At 35.5% G+C, this 25,033-nt stretch overlaps 1 pseudogene; it reads left to right on the top strand.

Annotated features, from left to right (window-relative positions):
- Positions 1-13,029: 13,029 nt before the first annotated feature.
- Positions 13,030-25,033, top strand: part of LOC122732109 — a 137,115-nt pseudogene continuing 125,111 nt past the window's right edge.

Raw genomic sequence — 25,033 nt, 5'->3', positions numbered from 1 at the left:
ATGGCCCCCTTTAAGCTGTCTTTGGCTGGAAAAATAATCTCAGCCCATCTTTTTCTGGGTGTTGCTGCTCCAGGAGTTGTTTTACTACTATTTTAGGGTAATTGTGTAAGGAGCTCTGTGTGTTTAATGTGTTTTCTCTGCCATCTTGGCTCTGCCCCTGAAAGTCCAACAGGGGCTTTTAAAAATGCATCCTAGCACCCTTTGACTTATTGCCACCCTCTTCTAACTAGGAGAAAAAATATAAATACAAAAACAAACTAAAACTTCATCAAGTCTATTTCAAAGACTTGTGACTCACTGATTATTCATTTTTTCTTCATTTTCATATTTCAAGTTTAGAATGTATGCATTATTGATTTAAGAAGTAAAAAGATAAGGTAGGTTTGGAAAGTCCAACTTAAACTGTCATATCTAGCCAAAGACTTTAGGAAGCAATATGGCTTTGAATGGAAGGCAAAATCCCTTGAAGATAATGAATTGGTTACAAGTTCTCTAATCAAACCATAGCTAGAAACAAAACATCTATTACTATGCTCTTATCATGTAATTATATATATTTATTGAAAAAGGAAAAACCTCATGCCTTTTAGACAAGTCCTTATTGGCAATGAAGTTCCTATTTCAAAGCTGAAGGGAGGAGGGGGAGAGAGGATGAAGAAGAAATAAAGGAAGGAGAAAGGAGGTAGGAGGAAGGAGGAAGAAAGTAGGAGGAAGAGGAAGAGGAAGAGGATGTGGTGGTGGTTATAGGGTGATCATTCAGGTAAAACATTTTTGCTTGATATTCATCTCAAAATACAAGAGAAAGAATACATCATTACAATATTTTTAAATACCCTGGAAATTTCATAATGATTTAAATGACATGCATTTTTTTGTTAGCAGTAACATTTGATTTGTTTAAGTTAGTATATGTTTTTTTATTTGTCTTTAAAGTAAAATGCCATACATTGCTAGAATGCTGTCACTAAGACATCCACTGACCTATTCCACCTTAGAAGAATTTTGACATGTTTTCCAGTAACTTTGCTTCCATGTCCCTAGGTCTTTCCACCATTGTGTACTCATCATTACTGATCTTCTTTGAATGTCACAGATAGCTGTAGGCCCAGAAAAGTAAATGAAAGTGATGAGAATACATAATGCACAAATAATAAAGGCCATAACTAGAGTATATAACAATGTGATAAGGAAAGTTCCTCACTACTACTGCCATATGGTTTCTAGTGACAGAGCACTGATGACAGTAACAATAATAATGATTGAAGTGATTCACTGTCAACTACATGAAAACAAATGCCATATATATATATATATATATATATATATATATATATATATATATATATATATATTTTAGTGAGGCAATTGGGGTTAAGTGACTTGCCCAGGGTCACACAGCTAGTAAGTGTTAAGTGTCTGAGACCAGATTTGAACTCAGGTCCTCCTGACTCCAGGGCCAATGCTCTATCCACTGCACCACCTAGCTGCCCACAAATGCCTTATATTGATGATCTCTGAGTTAAACAGAAAAGGAATGGACAACAAAATAAGCAAAAGAGAGACATCATGTAGCAGTGAATTCTAAAATTAATTGTTCTAATAAGCTCTGTAAGCTCATACAATCTTTGTAAACCTTAAAATGTTAATTTAACATGAGCTAGTATTTTTAACTTTTTGATTATAGGGTTCATTGTAAAGTAATAAATTCCTCTGTTTTCTCATCATTAATAACTCTAAAATGTATAGATTTTTTTTTACTTTGATGTGTCATGGATCTGTGATTTTTGAAATTTCAGAAATAATACATAATTATGCCAATCACAATGATTTACAAAATAATTTATTACATAGCAAAAAAACAGTTAGGAAGGAATTAGAGCACTGGGGCTATAACAGAGGCGGTCATTGGATAGACACCTACTATTCCCAGAGTAAGATGAAGCTCAATAGAAGAATTGGGATATATGAATGAGAAGAGGGATATTTTAAATTGAAATCAATTCAGCAACCAGGTGGCAGTGCTAGCCACTAACCTCAAAATACTCAATAGGCAGGATCAGGTCCTGGGGAGTCCCATGATCATCTTGTTTCATATGATACTTTACCATTGATCAGAAGTATTATGGAAAGGCATAGATCTAAGTAATTCCCTCTATCCCTCAATTTTCTCTCTCTCTCTCTCTCTCTCTCTCTCTCTCTCTCTCTCTCTCTCTCTCTCTCTCTTTCTGGGTATCTGTGTCCACTTTGCATCTTGGGGATATCTGCTGTTTCACATCAAACCCGGCTATACACCATTGGCAGAAATGGAATCATTCTCCCTAAGAAAAGACAAAATAGGCATAGCTATATACAATATTTTACTCTTGACATAAAACCAATAAAAGCAATTAATAATACATAATACTTCATTGACTGTTCATTTACACTTTCAAAGTTTCTCCCAGACTCAAGCAATTTTCAGACAATATATAGGCCACTATAAATCCAAGACTTCTAGGAAATGTTCAATTGAGTTTTTTTAGTCCTTATTTAAATGAATACTCTGAACATTGGCACTAAAGGTCTCTTATATGTGCCATGTCCTCTGGATCTCATACAGATAGGAAATTCTGATTGTAAATGTTCTTCCCTTCAATGGCACATCACTGACAACCACCTATAAACATGTTGGTCCATAGAGAAAGATGATGCAAGGAAATGTCACACACAGGAAGAATTAAATCCTTATATGATTACATACTATTTTGTCATCCCAAAATAGCATTGTTAAGCCTTGCCTTCTTAGTCCACAGTGCCTTTCTCAAATATTTCCTTTCTCATTCTCCTATACAAAGGAAGCAGTAGCCCCTACTCCGAACAATAGAGTTGAGATCTACAACTTCTCCCAAGTTATCCCATTCTAAGAAATGATCTGATGACATGTTACTAATGAAATTAAGATTATTGGGAAGTTATCAGCAATTAGCCAATTTAAAGTAAAATTGATATACAACAAGATATTGACTTTAAAATTGTAATATGCAATGAAATAGAAATAAGGGAAGGTAATGCCATTAAGGAAAACAAAATAAAATTATTGCTGAATTTAGAAAAAAAAGACAACTGAAAAATAAATACTGCTCAGTGCATCACTACTCACCTTTTCATGCCCTGAGGAATTACCTTAATTATCATATCCTACCCCCTAAAATTTATAGTCTTGGAGAATTTCCTTGGCAGTGATAGATTAATACCAATTTATTTTCCTAGTTCACATAACTAGTATGTTATCAGAGGTATGAGTTTAATTAAGATCTTCTTGTGTTCAAGGTCACTTATTTATGTATTGTGCATACCGCCAGTGTATGAAGACATCCAAGAGGGAGAGTGTACTAAGATTTATGAGGATTGCAAAAGACCATTTCAAAAGGTATCACTTAACCTGTCTGACTGGAAGGATCCCAAACTGTTGCTCTCTTTGTTGCTATGCCCTAGTGTTTCCATTAGTATCACATTCATGAGTTTCTGCCCCAATCATAGATCTTAGGTTAGAAAAAAATCTCATTCTGACCTTTTGTTAGCTCTGCAATTCAAGAATTCTACCGAAGGCATTATTTTAAAGTTCTTTGGAAGGGAATGCTGAAATAGTTAAAATGAATACTTCCTCCACTCTACCATCTTGACTAGGTTATTTGTTTACAGTTTTCCAAGGCTACCTTGCAACACTTAAAGCACTGTATAAATTCGGTCTATGATGATGAGGATGATGATAAGAAGGAGGAAAAACAGGAGGAAGAAGAGGAAGAGGGCAGTGACCTTTGTCAAAATGTTCTATCTCTAATTTTGTAACAGCGATTTGAAGATATTAATCAAAAGAACACAGACTTATAGTTCTGAGGAACCTTAGTGTTTACCTAGCCCAATCTCCTAATTATTACAGATAAGGAATCTGAGGTCCAGACAGACTATAGGACAGCATTGAATACATACTAATATGTACCAGAATCAGGTACTCTAATTCTAAATCGAGTAATCTCTCCCTATATAAATATATCATAATTCCAATCTAAAATTTTATAAATCTATAAAAATACTGAATAACTTCTTCTATGTTCTTAAAAAACATAGTGCACTAATGAGTAAACACTAAACAAATATTCTGTTCTAACAAATAATTTTAAAAGATGAAGAACTCTAGAGAAATGTATGTTTGTTCTAACCAAGTAATATTGCATCAATGCTAAAAAGTTCTGTTTTCATCTTATATGGTAACTTGCATCTTCTTTTGCTCTTTTGCCTTTCTCCATCAATGATAGCTTATCTTTCAGTTTCCATGTCAGAATATCAAATTGCTGATAAATTAGTGTCATCTAAGCCATCACAGAATCTACTTACTGTTAAAAGTGTCAGCAACTCATCGTTCCTCTTTGATGTCTGGGTTCCGATGTGCTTTTTAAAGCACCCTTTCAAATTAAAAAGCCATCCTTGTGGTTTTTTTCCCCTTAAGGTGAAGCAGATTTGGTATATGGATAAATAGCAGGTTTGGTGTTACACGTCTTGACCACCTGTCAAGAGATATTTTAGCTCCTTACTAATATGTCATTTTAACCCCTATGTAAAAAGTAACAAAAAGCCCTTGAGTCTCCATAGCTATCTGGTAACTAGACAAAAATATTACCCTGTTATCTGTGATATTTTATATAGTCAAGTGACTTCCACAAGCACTTTAATAAATAGCTGCCAACTACATAGTATAGGGGATACAAAATAAGTATATGATCTGTATCTTTCAATTTCATTGAAAAGCCACAATTTACACAAATGAAATGATTGGCAAACAATAAGAAACAGCACATGTTAAAGGGCTAAAGTACATGGAACACTAATATGTGCTTGCATCTCACTGACTTCTAGCTCATATTCAATTAGCTCTTATCAAAGAAGGAAAATAGTTTGTCTCAAAAAAACAGACTGACTGAAGGATAAGGCCCATTGTTGATCGCCATAGTGATATATATATATTTTTAAACATGAGCAATTTTACTGTATCTTAGCTGATACCCATTGTTCTTATTTTGCAATGGATCTATGAGACATTTTCATAATCTCTTGGTCCATACAGATTTGCTGTTTTCATACGTTCCCATAGCAGATTGTTTATATCAAACCTAATAATTATATGAATCTCACAAATGGATGGAGAATGGATTGATATAGGATGTCCTTATGTATGATTCCATTGTCATGATTGTCCATGGCTTAATCAAAATGAGGATGGGATGAGTTGGGGAGAGAAGAGGAAATTGAGTTAGGAATATAGACAAATGAGGCTGATAGGGGATGAATGGAAAAATTCACTAGGGGAATGACCTGGAAGTTGTCGTGATAAGAGAATTTTAGGACAACATGAAAAATGCTGGAGTAGACTTATAGAGTGATAGAAGATAGATTGAAGAGGATGAACATCAAACCATACATATCTGACTCCTTTGTTCCCCCACTTAGTTCATGTTCAAAGAAAGAAAACATTTTTATTGTGACACTAGGAGGTACTTAAAAATAAACTACATCTAAGGGGCAGCTAGATGGTACAGTGGATAGAGCACCGGCCCTAGATTCAGGAGTACCTGAGTTCAAATCCGGCCTCAAACACTTAACACTTACTAGATGTGTGACCCTGGGCAAATCACGTAACCCCAATTGCTTCACTAAAAAAAACAAAAAAAACCCCACCAAAAACCCCCAACTACATCTAAATGACCTCTACTCTAAAGTTCTTCTCTGATATCAATCAATCGACAAGTATTTCTTAAACATCTACTATAGTAGTACTAGGAATTACAAAGATACTTATGAAATAGGCCCTGCCCAGGAGGCAGAGCCAAGATGGCAGAGAGAAGCCCAGAAGTTGCCTGAGCTCTCCTTCAGTTCCCTCAAAAAGAACATTAAATCAAGCCTCTAAATGGATTCTTAAACTATAGAACCTACAAAAAGACAGAGAGACACAATCTTCCAAACTGGGATAATTTAGAAGACTTCAGGAAAATTCAGTCTCACTTGGGCAAAAGGAGAGCACAGTGCACCTCAGCACACTGCAGTGTGGAGGGGGTCGGGCAAGTCAGCAGGAAGTTCTTGGCCACAGTCGGGCAACTGAGGTCCCTTGATCCTGGTTCAACAAGCTGGTGTCACAGCAGGCCAATGGTAAGATCCACCAGTACCAGCTGAGAGGGCAGGTTGCCAGCTAGAAGGCCTCACACAGGACAGGCATAACTAGGCCTGGCCATCCCAGTGCACTGGGATTAAGCTCAGGGAGCAAACCCAGGGCAGTTAGAAATCCACAAGGCATAGAAGTCTCAGCGTAGAAAGCCAGTGACACAGCACCTATCTGCCACTTGAAACAGTGACCCTGGTGCCCCATTAGCAGACTTCAACTTTAAAAAAATAATAAACTGCAATAGGAGTAAAAAAAAAGAGCCCTTTCCATTGAGAGCTTCTGTGTTGACAGGGGAGGACTAAACACAAACTCATATGAGGACAATACTCTTAAATTGCCTACATGTGAAGCTTCAAGAGGGAAGATGAATTGGTCTCAAGACCAAAAAGCCTTCTTGGAAGAGCTCAAAAAAGGATTTAAAAATCAATTGAGAGAGGTAGAAGAAAAAAATGGGGAAACAAATGAAAGAAACACAAGAAAATTATAAAAAAAGATGCAGCAGCTTATAAAAGAAAGCACAAAGAATCAGTAGCTTGGAAAAGGAAACAGAAAGATTGACTGAAGAAAACAATTCCTTAAACAAATATATTTGGCCAAATGGAAAAGGAGGTACATAATCTGACTGAAGAAAACCATGCCTTAAAAATTTGAATTGGACAGTTGGAAGCTAATGACTCCATGAAGACACCAGGAATCAGTCAAACAGAATGAAAAGAATGAAACAAAAAATAGAAGAAAATGTGAAGTGCCTCATTTGAAAGACAACTGACTTGGAAAATAGATCCAGGAGAGACAATTTGAGAATTATTGTACTGGCTGAAAGCCATGATCAGAAAAAGAGTCTAGACACCATATTCCAAGAAATTATCAAGGACAACTACCCTGACATTATAGAATCAGAGGATAAAATCATCATTGAAAGAATCCACCAATCACCTCCTGACAGCGACCCGAAAAGGAAAACTCCAAGGAATATTGTAGCAAAATTCCAATAATATTAGGTGAAGGAGAAAATAGTCCAAGCAGCCAGAAAGAAGCAATTTAAATATCATGGAGCCACAGTCAGAATTGCACAGGACCTGGCAGCTTCAACATTAAAGGTTTGCAAGACTTGAAATTTGATATTCTGAAAGACAAAGGAGCTTGGATTGCAGCCAATAATCTATTACCCATCAAAACTGAGCATTCTCTTTCAGGGGAAAAGATGTATGTTCAATAAAATAGGTGACTTTCAAGGTTTATTAATGAGAAGACCAGAACTGAATAGAAAATTTGATCTTAACATACAAGACTCAAAAGAAGTGTAAAAAGGTAAACATGGGAAGAAAAAGTTATAACATAAGATTAAACTGTTTACATTCATACATGGGAAAATAATACTTATAACTATTGAGAACTGTATATGTATTTGGGCAGACAGACAGATTATACACAGAGGGTATAAGTATAAATTGTCTTTGATATGATGATATAAAGAAAATAAGGGGTTAAAAATAGTTTATAGGGAACAGAGGAAAGGGGAGGTGGAATAGGGTGAATTATATCATATGAAGAGGAGCAAAAACCCTATTAAAATAGAGGGAAAGAAGGGAGGGTTGAACATTGTTTCAACCTTACTCTCACTAGATTTGAGTCAAAGAAGAAATAACATATACATTCATTTGGATAAAGAAACTTAGCATATTCTTTAGGGAAGTAAAATGGTAAGGGGCAAAGGATAGAATGATAGAAGGGAGGGCAGAAGCAGGGGAGAAAAGGTAAATGAAAGGGAGGGAACATTGGGGGAGACAGGAATAAGAAGCAAAACATTGGTGAGGAAGAATAGGGTGAAAGGGGGGAGTACAAAGGGGGTAAATAGAATGGAGGGAATAAGTTAGTAAAAATAACACTGAATGTGAATGGGATGAACTATGCCATAAAACAGAAAGGAAAAGCAGAATGGATTAAAAACCAGAATCCTGCAATATACTATTTACAAGAAACACATTTAAAGCATAAAAGGTAAAAGGTTGGAGCAGAATATATTATGCTTCAGGGGAAGTCAAAAAAGCAGGGGTACCAATCCTTATCTCAGACAAAACAAAGATAAAAATAGATCTAATTAAGAGAGATAAGGAAGGGAACTACATCTTGCTCAAAGGTACCATAGATAATGAAGTAATATCAATACTAAACATGTATGCACCAAGTGGTATAGCATCCAAATTCTTAGAGGAAAAGTTAAATGAGTTACAAGAGGAAATAGACAGTAATACTATGCTAGTGGGGGATCTGAATCTTCCCCTCTCAGAATTAGATCAATCTAGCCACAAAATTAAAAAAAGAAAGAAGTTAAAGAGGTGAATAGAATGTTAGAAAAGTTAGATATGATAGATGTCTGGAGAAAATTGAATTGGGATAGAAAGATATATATCTTTTTGTCAGTGGTTCATGGCACATATTCCAAAATTGACCATGTATTAGGGCTCAAAAACCTCACACTCAAATGTAGAGAGGTAGAAATAGTAAATGCATCCTTCTCAGATCATGATGCAATGAAAATTACACATAATAAGGAGCCATGGAAAGATAGACTGAAAATTAATTGGAAACTAAATAATCTCATTCTAAACAATGGTGGATCAAACAACAAAACATAGAAATAATCAATAACTATCTCCAAAAGAATGACAGTAATGAGACAACATACCAAAAATTATGGGATGATGCCAAGTGCTATGGGGAAATTTTATATCTCTAAAAGCTTACATAAAAAAAGAGAGAAAGTGAAGATCAATGAATTGTGCATTAGACTAAAAAAGCTAGAAAAAGAACAAACTAAAAATCCCCAACTAAATACTAAATTGGAAACCCTGCAAATCAAAGGAGAAGTTAACAAAATTGAAAGCAAGAAAACTGTAGAATTAATTAATAAATCTAAGAATCCAAGTCATTTCCTAATTGAGAAATGGTCAAAAGATAGAACAAGCCATTCTCTAATGAAGAAATCAAAGCTATCTATTGCAATATGAGAGAAAGCTCTAAATCACTATTTATTAGAAAAATGCAAATTAAAATAACTCTGAGGTACCATCTGAAACCTCTTAGATTGGCTAATATGAAAAAAAGGAAAATAGTAAATGTTGGAGAAGCTGTGGAAAATTGGAACACTAATGCATTGTTGGAATTATGCCCAAAAGAGCTATAAAGCTGTTTATACCCTTTGACCCAGCAATAACACTATTAAGTCTTTTTCCCAAATAGAGCATAAAAAAGGGGAAAAGACCCCCATGTACAAAAATCCTTATAGCCGTTATTTTTGTGGTGGCAATGAATTGGAAATTGAGGGGATGCCCATCAATTGGGGAATGGCTGAACAAGTTAGTGGTATATGAATGTAATGGAATACTACTGTGCTGTAAGAAACGATGAGCAGTCTGCTTTCAGAGAAACCTGGAAGGACTTACAGGAATTGATGCTGAATGAAGTGAGCAGAACCAGGAGAACATTGTACATAGTATCAACAATATTGTGTGTTGATCAATTGTGATAGACTTGATTCTTCTCAGCAATACGAGATAGTTCCAAAGAATTCATGATGGAAAATTCTCTCCAAATCCAGAAAAAAAAAATAACTATGGAATCAAGATGCAAATTGACCTATACTATTTCTAATTTTTTTTTGTTTTTCTTTTATGAGGTCTTTCCTTTTTGCTTTGATTTTTCTTGCACAGCATGAATAATGCAGAAATATGTTTAATCTGATTGTAAATATATAACCTAAAGCAGATTGCTAGCTGTCTTGGGGAAGGGGTAGTGAGAGGGGTGAGGGAGAAAAAATTGAAACTAGAAATCTTATAAAAATGTTTCAAACTTTCTCTACGTGTAATTGGAAAATAATAATACTTTTATGGAAAAAAAATAAAAAATTAGAAATTCTGAAAATCAAAGGAGAAAATAAGAAAATAGAATGTAAGAAAACTAGAATTAATCAACAAAACTAAGAACTGGTTTTATGAAAAGAAACATAAAATAGATATACTATTGTCTAATTTGATTTTTCTTTTCTTTCTTTTTCTTTCTTTATTGTTTTGCAGGACAATTGGGATTAAGTGACTTGTTGAGGGTCACACAGTTAGTAAGTGTTCAGTGTCTGTGGCCGGATTTGAACTCAGGTCCTCCTGAATCCAAGACCAGTGCTCTATCCACTGTGCTACCTAGCTGCCCTGGTTAATTTGATTTTAAAAAAGAAAGAAGGAAACCAAATTACTGGTATCAAAATTGAAAGTCCTGATTTTACCACCAATGAAGTGGAATTTAAAGTAATAATTAGGAGCTAATTTGCTCAATTGTATGCCAATGAATTTGACAAAGCAAATGAAATGGAAAAATATTTACAAATATACAAACTGCCCAGGTTAACCAAAGAGGAAATAAAGTCCTTAAATAAGCCCATATCAGAAAAAGAAATTGAACAAGCCAATTATGAACTTCCCATCCAGTATTATTGTTCATTATTCTGTTACCCAATGAATATACTCTGTCTTTCCATCCCCTGATGAACTTTTATCATAATTTCCCCTCATCTGGGTTATAACTAGGGCAAGATGCAATTGAATTTATAATGCCCTTAATATTTTCAGTCTGTTACCAGTATAGGAATAATAGGATAAAGCACCCATTTAGTGAAAATAATTAGTGGTCATAAAAACATATGAGATGGTATGGTGTGTCGAATTATTTCTTTGTCATACTCACAGTCTATCCATCCTTCCAATAGCAACAGCACTGTGCCAGTGTCTTGGGGTCTCTATCTCCCTCCCACAGTGTAGTGTCCTGCCACTCCAAAAACCTCTTAAGTAAATGGACCTGTGATATTACTATTCTGTTCATGTATTTACATCTTTGGCCCAGATTTAAAAAATCCTACTTTTGGCTATGAAACTCTTCAAACATCACTTCCCTTTTCCCAATCTAAAACCTAGACTTCCCCACCAATTCCTATATTTCTAAAGTTATTTCCAGTTTATATTTTGAAAGTCAGACAAATTATCATATAAAAGGGATGGGTAAGCCCAAATAATACATGGCTAGTCTTAATAGAAGAGAGAAGATTCATTCACCACTTGGACAGAATCTATCTCCTGAATGGCACATAAGGGTGTCTGTCTTGTTTTTGAAGAAAACTTTCCCCCAGACTTGACCTGAACAATTTTGCCATTGATGGGTATGCCTATTTACCTGCCAATATTTTCATGCCATTCTGATATGACAAGTTATGTCAATAGACTGAAGCACAATTTAACATATGTATGAAACAGAGGAAAAGATGTGATATTAAAACCTGACTTGACTACTGCATTAAATAAAAATATGGATACTAGAAGGGTAGACATCTGTCAATAATAGCTGAAGCCTAGGTGACTTTTTCAGTGGAAAAAATGGTTTTCACTCAAAGTTTGTACCCTACTAGGCACCTACTTAGCATCTTTAAATGATTATGGAAAATCTTAACTAGGGTCCTTTACTCTTATATCATTTGAAGCTTAAAGATAAGTCATTAATATTCCTTCTTCTGAACCATCCTCCCAGCCTCCATATCAAACCATGTGCAGCTTTTGACTATTAAAATGTATTACACCATATGTTCTGTATTTAAACTTTTGAAAACTAATGATCTAAAGCTCAAATTGATTCAAAATTAAGCTGTAAATATAATACTTAGTAGCATTACAGAGCTTTCTTCTAATGCATATGACATAATCATTTATGTGGATAGAGTTCTATGTAATATGGAGCATATAATCATTGAAACTCCAAAGCACATATTTGAGGAAAAGGGGAGAAATTTCAATCTGCTTCAATTTAGCAGGTCAGTTAATTTGGTATTTCATATATCTGAGATTTCATCGATGTGGGTACTCTTTCCATTAACAGAAATCACAGCTTCCCTACACCTTGAGAGTTATCCTGCTAAATGAGCCCATCACTCTGTGGCCAACTTGATGATAAACCTCGGAGAACTTGAGTTAATTAATCTACTCTTGAACAGTAGATACATCACCTGCCTCATCTTCAAATGTTTAGCCTTTCTATCCTGAAAGAACCTTCTTCCAAATCTTGTATGTATTTACCTAGTATTCAGTAACTCAGATAAGCCCCATGCCTGATGAGCCACTGGAGGAAGAACACGGTGGATGACCAGGGCAGTTCTATGCAATTCATTGTTTTAAGCAACCAAAGGAAAAATAATCACTAAGCCATCTCTATTCTGAACATGAATGTGAAAACTGTGTGAGCACTCTCAATTTAATAACCTTTCAAGGATTCACACTCTTTAGTAGTGACCATAATATTTAGGGTTAAAGTAACACTAGTTTGTATGTATGTTTTTAAGAAAGGGCTAATAAACACTGTGGAGGCAAAATGATACAATAGATTCAGAAGGCCTACTTTCAAATTTCAATTGACTACTTGGCTAATAACTTCACTTTTCTAGGCCCAGATGTGCTTATATTGAAAATGATCAAGTTAGAGTAGGTGGCATTCAGGGTTCAGTTTAGCTCTAAATCTGTGATCTCATGAACATCATTTTCTTTGAACAATACTAAATCATCTTTAGACTCCCTCAAATACCAAAGTGAGCAACCGTATTTTCAAATATGATTTTGATATTACGGGAAGATTTTGAATTGCTAATACTCCCCCCAAAATAAAATCTTGTTAATGTTTAAATATTTATCTATCTCTTCAACATTATATAAAAATGGGGGTCTTTATTCCACTCCTATTTCTCCAATCACAGAAATTCCAGACATCTGTATTCAATCACTGAAAGGCAAAAAATAGATGTGGGTATGCACACGCTGGTAGAAGTTGTGGAATATCCAAGATTCTTGGGGGGAAGCAGTAGTGGGTAAGTTTGGGCTGGGCCCCCATGCCAGCCTATCAGCTGCTGGTAGCCTAGGTAAGCCCTTTCCAGGCCTCCTTGTGTACATGCCATGGATGGTTCCTGGGGCTCCACAATGCAGTGCAGACCTGAGCAAGGCCTCAGTCCTAGGAGCCAAATATGTTGGGGGATGGTAGGTGTGATACCTTCATGATGTTAGATAAAACTAAATGTCCACCTGACTCAAATATAATCTTCAACCATACTGATTTAACTCCACCCAATGTGTTTTCTAAAATTATTATTACTACTATATTTTACAAATTAATTGCTATTTATATTTTAATGGCTATTACACCAGTTTTGGTCATAAGCATTTATTATTAATTAATATTATATATCAATAAAGTATTGACCTTGTGTCTCCCTAATTTCTCATAATCTCAGACTTTCATACTTTCATAGTGCTAAGAGGAAGAGCACACACCAAGAGAAAGCATTCTGAGCCAAGAGAGCAAGTAAAGAGAGGTTCAAGAGAACAACCTTGGTGTGGCCAATGGTTTTATCATCTTTGGATAGAGTTGGGTCATTATACATAGATAGAAGTGAATTTGTTATAGCATTCAGTTCCATTGATTAACAAGACTTGAGGGTGGTCTAAATTAAAAATGAACTCAAGAAAGAGTATGCAAAAGGACAAATTCCAGTATCTAGTTGTCCTTCTTCACTTAGCTAGACAAAAGAATCAGTCTCCATTTCTTTGGTTCCCTTGTGTTTGTCCCAAAGACTTGCTGAAGTTGCTCAAGAACTGGACTTCCTGGAGTGGAGGGGAGGGGATAAAAAGGATTGAAAGGGATCTCTGGGGGTAGCCAGGTGGCACAGTGGATAAAGCACCGCCCCGGGTTCAGGAGGACCTGAATTCAAATCTGTCCTCAGACACTTAACACTTACTAGCTGCGTGAGCCTGGGCAAGTACTTAACCCACCAAAAATCATTGACCCACCAAAAATAATTTTTAAAAATTACAAAAAAAGAAAGTGATTTCTGAGGTCCTCCCAAGAAATTCCTCATTAATAATTTTTTCTCACACCAGAAGACTATATATCATAACCAACAAGCTAACAACAAACCACACTAAACCAATGCTAAATGGAGGTGAAATTAAGGAAAACCAGCTTTTTCAGGAATTAGGCAATGGAAAATGCAATGTTCTCCAGGCCACAGGAGTAAATACTTCTGAAAAGACTCTTAACAGCATTTCTGAGGGTAAAAGTTCAGTTTGAATAATGTAAAATCTAGTAATGCATCCAAAGCCTTAAAAGTGGTACTCTGATTCATGAACAAGCACAAAAGCAGGAGTGTCAAGTAACTTCTTAAGAGAATTTTGAATTTATCTATTGTTCCAAAGTTTATTTTTTAGATTCAAAAAATAAGAAAAGGCATTCATTATTGGTGGCCCCAAAAATCTGGGCTATGATGATGGTGAGGGGGGTTAAATCCATGTACCTTGAAACCACTTGACTTATAGATATTGTGATGTTTAAAATCTAAATTTGTGGTCACCTTACATTAGAAGCTTTAGCACCAGTCTTTGGGCATTAAGCATTTATTAAAGCATACTAGGTATTAGTAAAAAGGAAAACACATGGAGTTCAGAAAGTTAAGGAAAGCACTATCTAGCCTAGAGTTCCAGCCTGGTCTGGTTCTTCTTTAAGTCCTCCACCATGAGCCTGCTTCAACCAGGAACTGGCCCTCAAAATGAGTGTGGAAGCTTTTTATAGGTCTAGAGAAGAGGCAGTCCTTACACACTGCTTCAAGTTGATTGGTTAGCATCATCCAAATCCATTGTTTCACTGGACTTGAAGGTGGTCTCATGTTGAGTTCAAAGTCCTTAGTTTCTGAGAACAATACCTTCTTATGGGCTAGTCAGGTGTGGTTACAATCTGATTAACTTGAACTAGACTAATCAGCAAAGTCAATCACTCTCACTCAATTCAATCAGTTTAGATTAATCTCCAGGTGGGCCTTTGAGTATCTGCCACATCTCATTATTTTCTCACTTTGCCTTCCTCCCCCCTGCTTCATTAAGAAACATTGTTTCCTTCATGAAGCAATAACATTACAGATACTTATGACTAACGATGTAAAGGGAATGAAAAAAGAGAAAAAAATTGAGGGACACATTGACAATAAACTAAAGGGGGCATTCCCCTTTAGAAGGTGGACATTACAAATAGTGGAAAACAGCAAAAATGTCCATTTAAGTCTTTGGAAGTCTTTTCTCAGATGATTTTTGGGATGTCCTCTGGGTTTAGTTGTGGTATAAAAGTCTTTCAGGTGTGGATCCAGATGATCAACTAACAAGTCTCAGCTGTAGAGTTTTGGGTGTGATTGTAAAGTCCCTCATGTGTTTCAGATACTGGTAATCAGCTAGGAAAGTTTCCTACAAAATTGAGCTTAATACAACTTTACATAGCTTTGTCAGTAATCAAATCAAACAATGAGAGTTCTCAAAAACATGTCTAAGGAAATTCAGAATCTTTTAGAGATTTTACAATTATTGTCCAGTTGTTATTCATGAAACATATAATAAAATCAAAAATTGAAACATTTTCTAAAAATTAATATTACTACACTCCCCCCTGTGCAGAATAAATTGAGAAAATAACTGTGATATTAATTAAGAAAATAATTTTTTTAAATCTTTGTTTAATTGCTTTTTGAATCATCTGCCTGATTATCCTCATGCCATCATGAGAAATTAAAGGATGTAATATAACTGGTAGCAGATGTCAAGGCCAAATTCAACATTCTATTTATCATGACATCTGAGATAATTATGGGGGTTACCATAAAAGAACAGAGAAATAACTGAGTCAGGGTTAATCAGATGCATAGGATTGAGATGTCCATGACATCAGGCATATAGGAAGGGGAATTGAAGTCAGTTCTTGAATGAGATGGCATAGCCTGCCCATCTGGTGCCACATGGGGGAAAATTAAACCAACATAATCCAACCTCGACTGTTGCCAATAGCCATTCTCTCTGCCTTTCCTTTCACTACCTGAACTTCGTTTGTCTCCCTTTCTGTGACATTCCAATGCCTGCTCTTCTTTGTATTCCTCTCATGGGTGAAGGCAATTAATGTCTTAAATGGTAAATTTCCATAATCCAAGTCTCACATTGATTTAAAAATTGAGGATAATCATGATTGCAAAAAATGGGAATTTGCTTTGACTCAGAATACGTTACAATGTGCAATAATTCCAAATAATATTTTTTTTGTAAAAATAGTACTTTTAGAATTAATTTACACTTGTCAGGGTAATCAATTTACTAGGGAAATGATATATAGAATTTGATCAAATAATCAGTAGGAAAAAAAAATTTAGAATATGGGAGCACAATACACCCAGAGTTAACATTGTATTATGAAATCAAAACCATCTTGCAATGGTTCAAAATTGGAGAGATAGAGGAATAGAATAAATTACACATGGAAGAATAAGAGACTATGAAATTCAATGGTCTAAATGTGCTCGTACTGGTTTTACTTGCGAGCAATGATTCCAAGAGTACGTCTCTCCAATTTTGATGGCAGTTGGAGGTATTAGCAATTAGCAAAAGAAAATGCCTATCTAGCCTAGAGTTCCCACCTGGTCTGGTTCTTACTCAAGTCCTCCACCATGAGCCTGCTTCAACCATGAACTGGCCCTCAAATTGAATGTGGAAGCTTTTTATAGGTCTGGAGCAGAGGCAGTTCTTACGTATTGCTTCAAGTTGATTGGTTAGCATCATCCAAATCCACTGGTTCACTGGACTTGAAGGTGGTCTCATGTTGAGTTCAAAGTCCTAAGCTTCTGAGAACAATAACTTCTTAGGGGCTAGCCAGGTGTGGTTATAATCTAATGAACATGAAATAGACTAATAAGTAAAGTCAATCACTCTCATTTAATTCAATCAGTTTAGATTAATCTCCAGGCGGGCCTTTGAGTATCTGCCAAGTTCCATTATTTTCAAACAATATGAATATATGAAAATCATTTGCAAAATCAACTTTGGGCAAGTATCTCAAGTCTATGGCCACAAACTTCTTCAGGACGTCACCTTGAAGATGATTCAAAATGAAAAGTGCTTTCATCAACAAGTAGCCAAGGAAATTAAGGTTTTAGAGTATCTTTTTCTGTTTGTTATTTGTTTGGTTTTCGATATAAATATTTTATTCTTATATAGTTACATGTAGAGATAGTTTGCAACATTTGTTTTTATAATATTTCTAGTTTCAAATTTTTCTCCCTTCCTCCCCTCCCTCCCCCTTCTCCAAGACAGCAATTAATCTGATATAGGTTATATATGTAAAATCACAATAAACATATTTCTGCATTAGACATATTTTTAGAGAAGAATCAGAGTAAAAAGGAAAAACCTCAAAAAAGAAAAACAACAATAGAACTAGTATGGTTTGATCTGCATCCATATTGAACAGATCTTTTTTTTTTTTTTTTTCTGGATTTCGAAAACATTTCCCATCATGAGTCCTTTGGAACAATCTTGGACCATTGTATTGCTGAGAAGAATCAAGTCTATCACATTTGATCAACACATAATGTTGTTGATACTGTGTATAATATTCTCCTGGTTCTGCTCATCTAACTCATCATGAGTTCATGCAAGTCCTTCCAGGTTTCTGTGAAATCTGCTTGCTCATTGTTTCTTACAGCACAACAGTATTCCATTATATTCATATACCTCAACTTGTTCAGCCATTCCCTAATTGATGTACAACCCTTCAATTTCCAATTCCTTGCCACCACAAAAAGAGCAGCTATAAATATTTTTGTAGATGTGGGTCCTTTTCCCTTTTTTATGATCTCTTTGGGAAAAAGACCCAAAGGTGGTATTGCTGAGTCAAAAGACATGCACAACTTTATAGCCATTTGGGAAAATTCCAAATTGCTCTCCAGAATGGTTGGATCAGTTCACAGATCCACCAACAATGCATTAGTGTTCCAATTTTCCCACAGCTTCTCCAACATTTATTATTTTCCTTTTTTATCATATTAGTCAATCTGATAGGTATCAGGTGGTACCTCAGAGTTGTTTTAATTTGCATCTCTCTAATCAGTAGTGATTTAGAGTATTTTTTCATATGACAATAGATAGCTTTGATTTTTCATCAGAAAACTGCCTGTTCATATCCTTTGACCATTTCTCAATTGGGGAATGACTTGGATTCTTATAAATTTGACTTATTTAGTTCCTGATATATTTTAGAAATGAGGCCTTTATCAGAATTCCTGGCTAAAACATTGTTTCCCAGTTTTCTCTCTCCCTTCTAATTTTGGATGCATTGCTTCTATTCAAAAACTTTTTTAATTTAATGTAATCAAAATCATCCATTTTTCATTTCATAATATTCTCTGTCTCTTGGTTGATCATAAACTGTTCCCCTTTCCAAAGATCTGAGAAGTATACTATTCCTTCCTCTCCTAAATGACCAATGATATCACCTTTATGTCTAAATCATGTACCCATTTTGACTTTATTTTAGTATAAGGGGTAAGATGTTGGTCTATGTCTATTTTCTCCCATACTATGTTTCAGTTTTCCCTGCAGTTTTTGTCAAATACTGAGTTCCAATCCCAGAAGCTGGAGTCTTCGTGTTTATCAAACAGTACATTACTAAAGTCACTTACTACTGTGTCTCCTGTGCCTAACCTATTCCATTGATCCTCTACTCTATTTCTTAGCCAGTACCACATAGTTTTAATGACTCTGGCTTTATAGTAAAGCTTCAGATTTTGTTCAGCTAGCCAACATTCCTGTACATTTTTTTTCATTATTTCCCGTGATATTATTGACCTTTTTTTTTCTAGATGAAGTTATTATTTCTCTACCCCTATAAAATAATTTTTAACTAATCTGATTTGTAAATTAATTTAAGTAGAATTGTAATTTTTATTATATTAGCTCAGCCTATCCATGAGCAATTGATATCTTTCCAATTATTTAGATTTGATTTGATTTCTGTGAAAAGTGTTTTGTAATTGTGTTCATAGAGATCCTGGGTTTGTCTTGGCAAGTAGACTCCCAAGTATTTGAAATTGTCTACTTTTATTTTAAATGGAATTTCTCTATCTCTTGCTGCTGGACTTTTTTGGTCATGTATAGAAATGCTGATGATTTAGATGGATTTATTTTATATCCTGCTACATTGCTAAAGTCATTAATTGTATCACATAATTTTTGAGTTGATTCTCTAGGAATCTCTAAGTATACCATCATATCATCTCCAAAGAATGATAGTTTTGTTTCCTCCTTGACTATTCTAATTCCTTTAATTCCTTTTTTCTTCTCTGAGTGCTAAAGCTAACATTTCTAGTACAATATTAGAGAAAAGACATGATAATGGAAATCCCTGTTTCACCCCTGATCTTATTGGGAATGCCTCTAACTTATCTGCATTACATATAATGCTTGCTGATGGGTTTAGGTAGATACTGCTTATTATTTTATTGAAATCACCACCTTCTCCTAAGCTTTCTAGTGTTTTCATTCAGAATGGGTCTTGTATTTTGTAAAAAGCCTTCTTGGCATCTATTGAAATAATCATATGATTTTGGTTAGTTTTCTTATTGATGTTGCTGATTATTTTAATGGTTTTCCTGATGGTGAACCAGCCCTGAATTCTTGGTATAAATCCCACCTGGTCATAGTGTAATATCCTGGTGATCACTTGCTATAATCTCCTTGCTCATATCTTATTTAGGATTTTTGCATCAATATTCATTAGGGAAATTGGTAGATAATTCTCTTTCTCTGTTTTGGCTCTGCCTGGTTTTGGCATCAACACCATATTTGTGTCATAAAAGGAATTTGATAGAACTCCTTCTCCACCTATTTTTCCATATAATTTGCATAATATTGGAATTGTTATTTAAATGTTTGGTATAATTCACTTGAAAACCCATCTGGCCCTGGAGATTATTTCTTAGGGAGTTTATAATTGGCTTGTTCAATTTCTTTTTCTGATATAGCTTATTTAAGGGTTTTATTTCCTCTTCATTTAACCTGGGCAGTTTGTATTTTTGTAAATATTTATCAATTTCATTTAGATTGTCAATTATATTGGCATACAGTTGGGCAAAATAGTTTCTAATTATTTCTTTAATTTCCACTTCATTGGTGGTGAAATCACCCCTGTCATTTTTGATTCTGGTAATTTGAGTTTCTTCTTTTTTAAAATCAAATTAACCAATGGTTTATCTATTTTATTGTGTTTTTTTCATAAAACCAGCTCTTAGTTGTGTTCATTCTAGTTTTCTTGCTTTCAATTTTATTAATTTATCCTTTCATTTTCAGGATTTCTAATTTAGTATTTAATTGGGGATTTTTAACTTGTTCTTTTTTCTAGTTTTTTTAAGTTGTATACCCATGCAGGCAATTTGAGAGCTTTGTACTCATTGGAGTTTGTGTTTGTCTCTTCCCTGTCGACACATAAACTATCAATGGTGAGAGCTCTTTTCTGTTTCTTACTCATATGGTAGCTTATTATTTTTTTTTTAAAGTTGAGGTCCATTCCTTGGGCAGCAGGGTTATTGCTTCTTGTTTCAAGCTTCTTGTGCTTTGAGATAGGTGCTGTGTCACTGGATTTCTACTCTGAGGCCTCTATGGCTTGTGTATTTTTCACAGCCCTGGGTTTGCTTGCTTCCAGGAGAGTGCTGGGATGGCCAGGCCAGGTCATGCTCGTACTGTGGGTGGCCCCCTAGCTGGCAGCCTGCCCTCTCAGCTGGTGCTGGTGGATCTCACCACTGGCTTGCTGGGCCACCAGCCAACCAAGCCAAGATTAAGGGGCCTCAGTTGCTCTGCTGTGGCCTATAGCTTCCCACTGACTTGCCTTGATACACTCTACACTTTGCTGTGCTGTCCTGAGGTGCACTGCACTCCCCCCTTGCCTGAGGGAGACCAACCTTTCCTGAAGTCTTTTAAATTATTTCAGTCTTTTTGTAGGTTCTGTATTTTCAGAATCCATTTAGAGGCTTGATTTAATATTTTTTTTTTTGGTGGGGCAATTGGGGTTAAGTGACTTGCCCAGGGTCACACAGCTAGTAAGTATTAAGTGTCTGAGGCCGGATTTGAACTCAGGTACTCCTGAATCCAGGGCCAGTGCTCTATCCACTGCGCCATCTAGCTGCCCCAAATATTCTTTTTGAGAGAACCAAAGGAGATATCAAGCAGCTTTCTGGCTTCTCTCTGACATCTTGGTTACCTAGAGTGTCTTAAGTATCAGGATAAAACAGGAATCATGAACTGTATTCACAGGCTAGCAAGGTTTATATTCCAGAAACATGCATTTGAATTGCTAATCATGGACCTCAATGAGCTGACCCAAAACAAGTTTCAATGTCCAGCTGTTGTGCAAAATTGCTCAATCTATCCTGAAATCCCTGGATGTTCTCCATAGAAAGAAGATCATTCATTGTAACCTGAAGCCAGAAAACATTCTTCTAAAATTGTATGGCCACAGTACACCCAAGGTTATTGCCTTTGGGTTCAGTTGTTTTTCGTACCAAAAACTACACATGCATCAGTATTGTTTCTTTAAAGCACCAGAGATCATCTTGGGAAGTCGATACAATGCACTAATTGATGACTGGAGTTTTGGCTGCATTTTTATGGAACTTTTGACTAGACAGCTTCTCTTCTGTGAAGAAGACGATGAAGAGCAGTTAACTTGTATATAATGAAGCTTCTATGTATTCCCTACCCCCCCCCCACTCACCTTTTTAAAGACTTTTCAAGCAGGCTAACTATGCCAAGTATTCTATAAACTTCAAGCATCTTCCCCAATATTGTACATACAATCAAAACTCAAGACTATTTCTTGTGCATAATTTTCTCTTCTATAAAAGGTCTTGGACAAGCATCTAGGCTGTTGGACTTAGAGTCAGGAAAACATAGCTTCAAATCCAACCCCTGACACGAACTAGCTATTTGAAACTGGGCAAGCCATTCAACTGCTTTGAAACTCAGTTTATTTACTTGTAAATAGGGAATAGTAATAGTGATAACATGCATTTATGGTTGTTTTAAGGTTCATATGAAACAAATTATATGAAGCATTTTGCAAGTTTAAAGTGCTCTATAATGAGAGAAAGACATCTTTTGTTATTATTGTTGGATATTTTCTTCACTTTCAGGTAAAATCAGGATCTTTCCAATTGATAAGATTCTATACATTAGAAAATACTTTTTTCGGGGCATCTAGGCGACGCAGTGGGGGGCAGCTAGGTGGCGCAGTGGATAGAGCACCGGCCCTGGAGTCAGGAGTACCTGAGTTCAAATCTGGCCTCAGACACTTAATACTTACTGGTTGTGTGACCCTGGGCAAGTCACTTAACCCCAATTGCCTCACCAAAAAAAAAAAATACCTATTTCTCCTCCATTTGCATTGTGACCTCTATAAATCTGAACAATACATAGTCCTAAGTCAAACCTATGCTGTCATTCTCTGCTAATGAAGCTTCAGGATTCCCTATTTTGTATAGTGTAACATAAAGCACCCTCTAAAAGAGTAGATAAAGTGCTGCACCTAGAATCAGGAAGATCTAATTTCAAATGCAGCATCAATACTTACTAGCTGGGCAGCCCTGGTCAACACGCTTAACCTGTATCTGTAAAAGTTTCCTTAGTAATGACCAATATCTCATAGGGTTGTTGAAGTGATTGAATTAATTAATATTTGTAAAGTGCTTAGCACAGTGTGGGCACAAGGCAATCATTTAACAAGTGTGTATTCTATTCTCCCATGTAATTGCCATTTAAAAACTTTACAATCTGGTTTTTACCAATTTTTCTAGGTTGATTATAAATTACCTTCAAGAATTCTAAATTCTAGACTAACTATTTTTATTCCCTTTATATAGCACTCTATCTCCCAATTGCATGTTTTTTTGCATTATTCTGTCCCTCACTTCTGGAATGCTCTTCTCAACTCTACTTTTTGGAATTCCTAACTCCCCTCAAGGTTATTCTCTACTATCACCTCATGCAAGAGGTCTTACTCAATTCCTCTTGTTATCAATTCTCACTCCAAAATAATTGAATATTTACTTTACATATGAGTGTATATGTGTATATCCATGTAAATGAATATCTATATGTTTATCTATCATTGCTTATGTTTGTACATGTCTTATCTGCCAGTAAAACATGAGCTCTTTGCAGTCAGGGATTAATTTACCTTTTACTTTGTATTCCTAAGTTGTTTAGTACCTGGGATTTGCCAGGAACTTCATCCATGTTTGTCAAATTAATTGAATTGATTTGAATAAGTAGATTACAATCATTTTATTGGTATGATGCTACTAATGTGAAGCTGACCATATTTACTTTAATTCTAGAGTCTGATACATATTGGAGAACTCTTTAAGACATCATGCTGAGAAAATGCAAAGATATTCAATTCTTCCAACATTTCTTTCCTTAAGACTAATTGCTGGGGCAGGTAGATGGCACATTGGATAGAGCACTGGCCCTGGATTCAGGAATACCTGAGTTCGAATCTGGCCTCAGACATTTAACACTAGCTGTGTGACCCTGGGCAAGTCACTTAACCCCAATTGCCTCACCAAAAAAGAAGAAGAAGAAGAAGAAGAAGAAGAAGAAGAAGAAGAAGAAGAAGAAGAAGAAGAAGAAGAAGAAGAAGAAGAAGAAGAAGACTAATTGCTGGGAGAAAGGCGCATTCTATATATATGCATGGAATAGTATTCTCATGTAGTCGTAATATGATCTGGCATTTCCCAAGATTCAAAAACTCAAAAAGTGTCAAGGCCCAGATCCTCTTAGGCTAGAGTGACAGGAATATGACCGAGGTAGTTTTGGAGTATGTTTAACATTTTCTATTACTGTCCCAGAGTATGTATCAATGACAGCCAAGCCTCTGTGCAAGAATTTCAGAATGAAATTTCCTCATTTTAGCTTCCTCTCTAGTGACAGGATAAGAGGATTCAGAGCTGAAAGAGTCCTTGCAGATCAACTGTATTTTTTTCATTTTTCTTCATCAACACCACCACCACCATCAATACCCCCACCACCAATATCATCATCATCATTCAATAGGGGAAAAAAAGATTCTGTCACCGTAACTCAAGTGTTGGACTTCGAGGCTAGTATATATAACTTCAAATTCTGCTCATGAAACTTACCAGCTATGTAAAAATGGTTCTACATCTCACAACTATATGTGCTCCTGAGGTTTGCAAAGCACTTTAACAACAACAACAACAACAATAAAAGTAATGTACTTGGGGTAGTTCAGGGTATAGGGGAGGGGCAAGCCAATCTGTAGAGAAGATGAACTAATTATGATAGTGGGGGGTGATGATGATGGTGAACATGATGATGGTGATGGTGAAATGGATGGTGATGATATGTTGACTTCTCCCATCAGAGAGTTTTTCAAGAAGAGAAACCATCTTGTTTGCTTGCTTGCATGCATTTCCCTAGCACTTAGCACAGGACCTGACACATATTAATAGTTAGTACTTTATCTTGCTGTCTAACTTTTTTAATAGCAATTTGAGATTCATAAAATGCTTGCTATATATATTACTTCATTTGATCCTTACAATTCTGTGAAACAGATGCTATTATTTTCATTTTGCAGGTGAGAAAATTGAAGTTCAGAATTTTACTGTTCTGTCCTGATTTGAGAGCTAAAGTCTGTGTCAGGATTTAAACTTGAACTTAAGACTTTCTGACTGATGAGGATGATGATGATGATAAAAAACATATGGTACTTACTTTACTGGGCTTAGGGGAGAAAATTCTTCGCCAGGTATAACATACTATTATATAGTTATTGATAATGTTACCTGTTATTGTTGTTGAAATAATCAACATCATGTGTTTATTGTAACGAAATCTCTCTTTAAAGTACTATATAAATGTAGTTTACTATAAAAAATGA

Source organism: Dromiciops gliroides, chromosome 6 (assembly GCF_019393635.1).
Source record: "Dromiciops gliroides isolate mDroGli1 chromosome 6, mDroGli1.pri, whole genome shotgun sequence".
Taxonomy (NCBI): domain Eukaryota; kingdom Metazoa; phylum Chordata; class Mammalia; order Microbiotheria; family Microbiotheriidae; genus Dromiciops; species Dromiciops gliroides.
Note: the sequence above shows the minus strand (reverse complement) of the source record. Positions and strands in the feature narration are given on the sequence as shown.